The sequence below is a fragment of the Ananas comosus genome, linkage group 2, assembly GCF_001540865.1.
Source record: "Ananas comosus cultivar F153 linkage group 2, ASM154086v1, whole genome shotgun sequence".
Taxonomy (NCBI): domain Eukaryota; kingdom Viridiplantae; phylum Streptophyta; class Magnoliopsida; order Poales; family Bromeliaceae; genus Ananas; species Ananas comosus.
The window spans coordinates 8,373,945-8,383,628 of NC_033622.1; the positions used below are offsets into that span (position 1 = coordinate 8,373,945).

Here is a 9,684-nt window from a genome sequence, read left to right on the forward strand (position 1 = left end):
TTTATGACACTTAGACATTTAATGTTTAAGCATGTTCCACGTTCCTCAATGGCCCTATCCACTAGGTTCACACATGTCCCGAGCTCAATGTCGCTTGATGACATTAGCTCTCTAGTTTACACACCTTCTAAATGGCAATTTTGTCATCTTTCATGTCACAAGTAAACTTAAGTTTAAATGCATAAATCCGAACCCATTTACACTATAGAAGCATAGAACCAAGTCTCATAAAGAATGCTAAATGCAACCATAGATCTCCCAAGCAACTCTCTACTACATAGAGGTCCAAAATTTCATCATATGTGGCATATGCATTTTAAGCATTCTAAAAATCATAATAAATACATTTAGTATGAACATGCATGCTTTTTCAATTAATGATACGTAATTCATCACAAATGAGAATTTCTCATTGTGTGGCTAGGTCAAACCCACCGAACCGTCGCGTAGTGCCTCGTTTCGCCGAGCAAAGTTGTCCCCGAGTCTCAAAATACCCTAAAAGTATTGAGCGACAAGATACACGGGCATTACGATCATCTTATAAGATCAATTATTAATCAACAAGACAAAAGGGTTAAAACTCACCTCAAGAGAAGAAATCTCTTCCAAAGCTCCAAAAGAGAGCTAGCACCCTTCCAATCCAAGCCCAAGGAAGGTTCTAAACCAATCAATCTAGCCTCAAAAGCCCTAGATCAAAAAGACCCAAAATCAACCCTAAACCTCATTCTAGGGTTCCAACACAAAGAAAGCCTCAAATCCAAAGTCTAAATGGAGAGAAAAGGCTACCAACCTCTAAGAAGCTTCAATCCAAGCTCAAAGGGTGAAGATCTCCTCTTGGCAAGCTCCAAGTGCAAGCCTTCAAGCACCAACAAGGTGGGAAGAGGAAAAGAGGCAAAGAAATGCTCCAAGTCCACCAAAACCTTCTCCTTCTTCTTCTTCTCCTCCTTCTTCTTCTCTTTCTCCTCTCTCTAACGAGGGTGTGGGGAGAGTGTGAGGAGGGAAATGAGAAGAAGAGAGAGGGGATGGGTCATATAGACCCTCTATTGTAACAAAATCCAGCTAGGTCCCTCAAAAATCCAAAATTGCATCAGCCCGAACTGGGCAGTTTTCGCCCAGAGGGACCGGTCTCTCCCCAGCAGGGACCGGTCTCTCGCTGCGAACCCGGAGAACCAACGTTCGGGAACCGGTCTCTCCCTGCGCGGGACCGGTGTAGTGTACCGAATTTTAACATAGAAGTAAGAGTAAATAAAAATAGTGTAAAATACTATTTTTATTGGACTTAAAGAAGTTTTCTATGTGCAAATGAGGTGCTTACTTGGGGGTTAAGTTTCCTATGCATAAGTAAAGAGTTTACTTGGGGGTCAAGTTTTCTATGGCTAAGTAATGGGCTAACTTGGAGGCTAAGTTTCCTAACTTGGAGGCTAAGTTTCCTATGTATATATAAACATGATATGAGGACTTGGACCTTTTCTCTCATTTTCCACCCCTTAACCCAAAAAGAGAAGCCTTCTCTTTCCCTCTCTAAACCTCTCTCTCTCCTAGCTCCTAGAGTGTTACTCCAAAAGTGGAGATTTGGTGGAAGAAGCTTACTTGGAGGTGGAGCTTTGCTCTTCCTTACCATTGGCTTGAAGAGAGCTTGGGTTTGGATCGGAAGGAATCGACGGCCGTAAATCGCGCTACTAGGCTACCCGCTTTGTGTCGACGCCACAAGGTGGGGGGGTGCTATCCGAAATAGCCGGGTTTCATTCTATGTCTAAGTTCTACTATTTTTTTGATCATATATCATCATGTGTAGAATAGTGAGAATCCTATGAGTTGTGGTAATTTCATGCTTAGTGTGAGGGATGATGATCCATGATTGCATGATACTTGTAGGAATATCTATTTGCATGATGTTGAGATAGATATGGATATGTATGTTGCATGAGAACCTTTATATGATGCCAATATAGATGTATGTATACATATAGCATGAGTTGCTAGTGGACATATGCATGTGGATATGATGTGAGAATAGACTAGATTCATGAGGAACTAGTATGTGAACCAATGACATTTGAGAATTGGAAACCTATGCATATGTGGCCGACTTGAGCATGCCTTGTGATGAGGACTTGATGATACTCGCTTTGTCTGTTATAGCTTGTGGATGGTCGCGCCTCCCAAGCAGTGAGCTCCGGAGTTGTATCACAATTGCGAATAAAACGGGGGGCCTCTCCCGTCAGACGTCACGGTCCCGTGACAGTGTGTGCGAGTGGTTCGACCTTCGGGCGAATCGATTGGACTTGGCAAAAGGCATGATCATGGCATTTCATATATCGTTTGCATACATGATAGAACTTAAATTCATACTTGTTGACATGATTAGTAAAGGCATAGCTACACATTTGAGCATGATATAGATGTAGATGAGCAAGGTAGGCTTGTTGTTATATCTATTATTTCTTTGACATATTATCCTCTTTATTGTTTCTATGCCTTTCTTGGACCTAGTGGGAAAATCGGCGGGGTCGGCGGCCGAACCCACTGGGAACTTTGTTTAGTTCTCACACCCTGTTTTACAGAGCCTAGTACGAGCGCGTGCGTCGAGGATCGCGGCAAGGGCATCGCGCCCTAGATAGAGTGGACCATCGACATTAGCTCGCTACCCCCTATGTATAGCAAGGAATGAATGAATGTAAAAACCCTTTTGGAAAGAGAATGTGATGTGTATGTTAAATGAGAGGTTTTGTAATAAGCTAGAGAATGTAAGTTGTTAAAGACTCTATGTGGAAATGTTTTAGTAAGTAGCTTGCTTTCTCTTGTGTCTTGATATGCCTCTCGCAAATGTTGAATGCTAATATCTCTTGTTTAGATATGTATGCATGGACTTTGTTACGCCTTGGGCGGATAGGGGAAACTCTATCCGTTCGGCGGATCTGTTTCAGACCCGAACTGTCCAAATTGGCGGTGACGGGACGTGACAACCGGTCTCTCACTGCGAAGGCGCGCTCGGGGACCGGTCTCGCCCGCCAGGGACCGGTTGCCTCAGGGCTGCCGCAACACTGCTCATTGGGGGACCGGTCTCTCCTTCCAGGGACCGGTCCCCGAGAGTAAAAACTCTCAGGACTTGCCCAGAATTCCAGTTTTCGAACTTTTTAGGTCGGAAAACATTCTACAACCCTCTACCAAGTGTGGAAAAGCTCGAAATACATCCAAACACTCGAACCTCGCAATTTGCAAAGGTCCAGTGTGTTACATATGTGATCACACACAATAAAGGCTGCATATGATCTAGTGCTTGGAGAGGAGAGAAAGAATGAAATGTGCATCGTAATAAGAGGAGAGTTATCTTCTCTCATTTATTATGTATAGAGATGAAGAGAGAAAAAGAAAGAGAACATTCTCTTTTCTTCTCCATTATTATGCATGGTTTTATTCTTTTTCTTTTTTCCTTACTCGTCTTCACCTCCCAACAAATTAATACAAGGATTAATTAAAGAGAGAGAGAGCTAGCACCTCATAAGTTGTTGCAACTATTGCACATAAGCCCTCATACTAAATCAAATTTAGCATTAGGTCACTCCACACAAATTTCATCTTTTGCAATTAGAGTTTTTGCTAACCACCTTAGCAAATAAATTCTTACTTTGCTACTTCAGCAAAATGATAACCTATGTTGTCACGCACAATAAAGACAACATGTGATCTAGTGCTGGGAGAATTAATAAAGATTATTTTGTTGAAGTAGCAAAGTAAGAATTTATTTGCTAAGGTGATTAGCAAAAACTCTAATTGCAAAAGATGAAATTTGTGTGGAGTGACCTAATGCTAAATTTGATTTAGTATGAGGGCTTATGTGCAATAGTTGCAACAACTTATGAGGTGATAGCTCTCTCTCTTTAATTAATCCTTGTATTAATATGTTGGGAGGTGAAGACGAGTAGGGAGAAAAGAAAGAGAATAAAATCATGCATAATAATTGTACTATTAATGGAGAAGAAAAGAGAATGTTTTGTTTCTTTTCCTCTCTTCGTCTTCATACACATTAAATGAGAGGAGTTAACTCTCCTCTTATTTACGATGCACGTTTCATTCTCTCATTTCTTTCTCTCCTCTCCAAACAAAGAGATGCTTTATTAATTGTAGTGAAATGAACGTATCATTATGAGAACGCTCCTCCACCTCTACCTTGTCACTCTACTTTTGCCTCACCTATAAACAGAAGCATCTCCCAATGATGAAAAAATATAGGTGATTTGAAGTAGAATACTAAATGAAGAGAGAAAGCTTTTCAATCATATAAAGCTCTTTTTCTAATCTTAAAAGAGAGGTCCTCCTATATTAATTAGTCTGTACAGTTAATCTTCTTGAATTTGCTAGCACAATTTTGAAGATTAATTTTTCTCCATTGATACCAGAGATCACGAAAGGAGTTTTGAGATTATACTGTAATCGCGTGAAGCACAGATCCTGGTGCAGCCTTGTGTGGATACACATAGAGGCCGGACACTTGTGCAGCTTAAAGGACCAGAAGTTCAGATCCAATATCTACCGTGAAATAATTTCGGTATTTAGCACAATTGAAATTCGAACCTTTCTTCTAATTAGATTACAATAATAATTTTTTTGTGTCACACGAGATGATCTTGGTACATATATATACTAATATCATAAATATTATGATATTAATTAAAGTATACATGATTGGATCATATTTTATAAAAAAAATTTATTTCCGCTGCATTAAATGTGCATGCACATGCATGAATTTCCTTATAAAATATCCTATCCTGTTTGGGAGTATCAAGATTGGGTCGGTGTGTTATGTTGCAAGACAATCTCTATAGACCGTCTTGTGAAAAGGCTAGGGTGGTGGTCATCTTTCACCACATAGTGAGCCTTGAATTATTCCCTGGCAGGTTTTGTACAGTTGACTTATCGTTACCGCAGATGGTATTTTACTCTGGTTGGGTCTTATTGCTTGTTAGCTTTGTTGTTATGCTTTGCATAGCTAAAAGGTTGGATTTATTTGGTGATCTTGGTCTTTTTGCCGGGAGGTTTGAAATCATGGTTGGTGAGTGGTTTGAACCTGGTGGTTGGCTCATATGTCACTAGGTGTGATAGCATACAAGGTATACAACTTGGCTTATCGTAAATACTTTGGGTTGGGTACTGTTCTAGTCACTTGGTGACAGGTACGTCGGAGTCTCTTTGAGACTGGTATTTTGTGTTGCTAGAACATCGATCGCTAGGGTTCCTTTGGGGATGGTAGCGACAGGGTCTCGTAGAGATAGATGTTGGCCATCATTGGTGGTTATGATCGCATGTTGCGATTGGCACCCTGTTCACCTAGTGATGGACATGTGAGGTTTGTTTGTTGAATCGAACGCGTACCCGAAAGGGCAATTGAGTGAACTAAATTGTCCAGCTCAATTGGTAATGGTAGCCTTGGATCTATCGGCTGAGGCGGAAGGTTAGGTCTCAAACCTAGAGGCGTCGAATACCGCAGGTGGGTTCTCGATAATTAGGGTTTGACTTTGGCAATCATTTTTCACACAGGTAGAAGGCTGTGGCCTTCGAAGCGAGTATTGCTAGCACAAGTTTAAGGGCAACGATACGGATTCGCTCGTGGTGAGCCGGTTGACAGAGTTGGCTAGTCAGAGTGTGTCGTTCCGGCCCTTTGGAAGCATACTTCAGGCTTTGTCCTTCATTGGTTCTTAGGCGTTAATGCCGATGTGCGATTGGTACCTAGTCTAGACTTAGTAGGGAGACTCGTGGTTTTGTTTCTGGATGATAAGTCATGAAATTCTAACTTCATCGAGTTAGATTTCGATACGCGAACCAAGGTTGGTTGACCTGGAGTTTCAGGTCGGTGAGCTTTTATCACTCTGGTTTGGCAGGTGTGGAATTGGATAGTCCTGGTTGTGGTATTATCTTAGTCCGTAGGTTAGCGGATGGTGGCGATTCCAGTAGATTTTGGTTCGTAGGTTTGGGGTTGGTACATTTCCCCTCATCTTACCTTGGTGGAATCGTATGTTTCTTGCTCCCTTATTTTGGAGATTGATCGTTCCGGGTTCAAAGGCAAGGTGGTTGATCAATATTCGAAGGTGAAACCATAATAGTGGAATGGCATCCAATTCTATTCGATTACGGTAGGTGCGTCGTCAAGTTTCGGGGACGAAACTTTTATAAGAAGGGAATTATAGAAGGACTGAGATTTTCATGATATATTTTGATGATTTTCAGCGGTGTTTTTATAGATATTTTAATTTTAAAATTATCGATTTAATTTTGGGGAAAAACAAGTTTTTATTGGAGGTGTTCAGTGACCATTACTATTCACTTAAGTGAATAGTAAGCCGTGATTTATTTTGAGGCCTTGGCTTGATGATGGCTTTGGATGTGAATCGGACTTCGTTTCGGATGACCTAATAGGTCATTTTTGATGGTTTGGCTATGATGGAGATGATGGCACTGTTCGATTTTATGTTCGATGCACGGTTTTTGAGAAAATTTGCTTTCATCACATATTGGCATTTTACTACTCGATGTTTTTGCTTTTCATAATCCTTCGGTGCTCCATTTTGCATGAAAGTTCATAGGATGGTGCCACCGGGCTTTTTTTCAATATGAAACTCTAAGGTTGGAGGACTAAATTGTAATTTCTGCAAAGTGTGAAACGGAACACTTTGCGAAGAGACTATCATTTTATGTGAGAAATTTCACAGTTTTGGTAAATGGAAAGATCTACATGAAAGTAGACTCAGAGAGGATCTTACGTTTCAAATTTTGCGAAATTCGGGTTCTCCTGTGCAATATGGCATTGAGATGAATAGTAAGAGAGTTTCATGATCGAGAGGTTTTTCAAGCTGAAATGTTGTTCTTTGGGTATTAAGGTGCACAAGATGGTATGGAGAGGGACTAGAATGCAAAACACACGTGCTGGCTGGAGCCTCTCTCTCCCTTGATCTCTCTCTCTCTCTCTCTTTCTCTCTCTTTCTCTCGGGCTTCCCCTCAGTCTTGGGGTCATGCTCCAGCCGCCGCCACTGCGCTGTCGGCTCATGAGTTCTCAGGTAGCCCTCCCCGCCGCCGTCTCGGCCGACCCTGACCACCCATAGGCGGGACTCCCTGTTGGATCCAATCCCGAGCATGCTCAGGTGGATCTGCTAAATCCAAGCCTATGGCTGCCATCGCCGACATTGGTTGCCATCGGTGACCTTTCTCTTGGGAAGGCTCTGCCACTCCAAGCCGGCCTTGCCCCCGTATGCCCTCCTCGAGCCCAGAGCTCGGCCTCAAAGAGAACTTGAGAAGTTATGGCCGGAGCCCTAGATCCGGCAGTATCGTAGCCTTCTACCGCCGACTGCAGGTGTCCCGGCTTCCCTTGGGTACGGCAGGACTCCCTCAACCGACGCAGGCCACCCCTTGGTTGCACAGGAGACGATAGGTCCCATGCTGTCTTACTGCCCTATGACTGGGCTCGAGCTGGGACTCCTTTTGATCGAGCACACTTTTTCGGCCGATCCCGACATCAGAGACCCTCCACCTTGTGACCACCATCGTCCTGAGTGGTTGCTAATGCTATACTCTCGTTTGTGTCGACCCGTTTGGCTTTGGATAATGAGTTTTGCAATGTCGCACCCGGGGACCTCAAAACCTGTGGTTTATGTCACTCTAGTGTGCTCCTTAGAGCTAGATTGTGCTCCGGACAGTGAGCACGGCGTCTAGCACCTCGAAACCTTTTAGATGACTCCTTGGCTAGGATTCCAAAGTCGCAGAATCAACAGTAAATCCCTAAACACCGCTTTATTTTATGTTTTATCGCACACCAAGTGTTCGGCATAATGCCACTGTGATGCTTTTTGCATCGGGGCTATTCCAGATGGCATGATTCAGGTTTGGGATGTTCAAACTTTATATTTGAGGCTCGAGAATCCCTTAAATGGGATTTCGTGGTGATCGACACCTTGGTTTGGGATGTTTGTTGCTTGCTACATTAGGTACATGGCTTTTGCTAGTTAGGGACTCACTAGTGCGAATGGCCTTTGCTAGTTAGGGACTCACTAGTGCGAAGCACGGACCAGCGAGCGGCGCTGGATGAGTTCTGGAGTCGAAAACGGTATTTTTCGGGACCCGGCTTGACGAATTTTGGGAATTTCGTTGTAACACACTGGACCTGTGCAAATTGCGAGGTTCGAGTGATTGGATGTGTTCCGAGCTTTTTCCACGCCTTGTGGAGGGTCGTAGAAGGTGTTACGACCTAAAAAGTTCGAAACCTAGAATTCCAGCTTTGTCCTGAGAGTTTTTACTCTCGGGGACTGGTCCCAGGTGGAAGAGACCGGTCCCCTTGGAATAGTGTTGCGGCTGACTGCGAGGCAACCGGTCCCTGACGGGTGAGACCGGTCCCCGAGCGCGTTTTCGCGGGGAGAGACCGGTCCCATGCGGGGAGAGACTGGTTCCCGAACGTTGGATTTTCGGGGCAGGCTGAGAGACCGGTCCCAGGTCGGGGAGACCAGTCCCTCAGTCCGAAATCTGCCCAGACCGAGCTTTGCACAGGTTGCAAAGTTGAGGGGCTTTTCTGGATTTTGTTACACTAGAGGGCCTATATGGCCATTTCATTTCCTCTTCTCCCTCATTTCACTCTCTCATTTGTTTTTAGAGAGAGAAGAAAAGGAGGAGAAGGAAGGAGAAGGAGAGCTTGTTTGAGGGCTTGGAGCTTCACCCTCACCCTCTCTTCTTCCTTTTGGTGGGTTGGAGCTTGCTTTTGGAGTTTGGTGGTGGACCAATCTTCAACCCTAGAGGACTTAGAGCTTGGATTGAAGCTTCCAACAGGTTGGTAACAAGTTTCTTTCATTTAGATTCTTGTTTTGATGGTTTCTTTGAGATGAAACCCTAGATTGAGGTTTTAGGGTTGATTTTGGGCATTTTGGATTTAGGGCTTTTGGAGCTCAATCTCTTGGATTAGAACCTTCCTCTATGTTACATTGGAAGGATTCTAGCTCTCTTTTGGAGCTTGAGAAGAGATTTCTTCTTTGAAGGTGAGTTTTGGCCCTTTTCTTGAGACGGTTAAAGATCGAGCTAGGGATTGTTCGTAACATTCGTTTCTCTCTTCTTTCCTTACCCTTAGGGTGCTAGAGGACTTGGGAACAACTTCGTTTGAGCTTACGAACGGTTCCGAGATGCTTCGGTGGGTTTGACCTAGCCGCACAATGAGAAATTCTTATTTGGGATGATTTGAGTATCGTAAATTGAAAAATCATGCATATTGATGTTAAATGTATTTATTATGAATTTTAGAATGCTTAAAATGCCTATGTTACATATAATGCATTTTGGACCTCTATGTAGTAGAGAGTTGAATGTGGGGCTTATGGTTGCATTTAGCATTCCGTGTGGGATTTGGGACCATATTTCTTATAGTAGAAATAACATGTGTAAGTGCCCTTGAACTTAAATTCTCATTGGACATAGAAACTACTACAATGCCATAAAGAGGCATTAGACAAATTGACATGTGAAATTGTGAGTTAATGTTATAAAGCGGCATTGAGCTCGGGTTATGTGTGAACCTAGTGAATAGGGCCACTGAGAGATTTGGAAATTTGAACATGCTTGAATATAGAATTGTCTAAGTGTCATAAAAGGGCACTAGACTTAGTGAATGTTGGAACTTCACATTGTGACCTAGAGCTAGATCATTGAGAT

At 43.0% G+C, this 9,684-nt stretch overlaps 1 long non-coding RNA gene across 1 annotated transcript; it reads left to right on the forward strand.

Moving 5' to 3' along the window:
- On the forward strand, positions 1,452–2,814 carry LOC109725528. The gene is made up of 2 exons (XR_002220294.1): positions 1,452–1,711; positions 2,565–2,814. It is a non-coding gene; the product is annotated as an uncharacterized LOC109725528 (long non-coding RNA).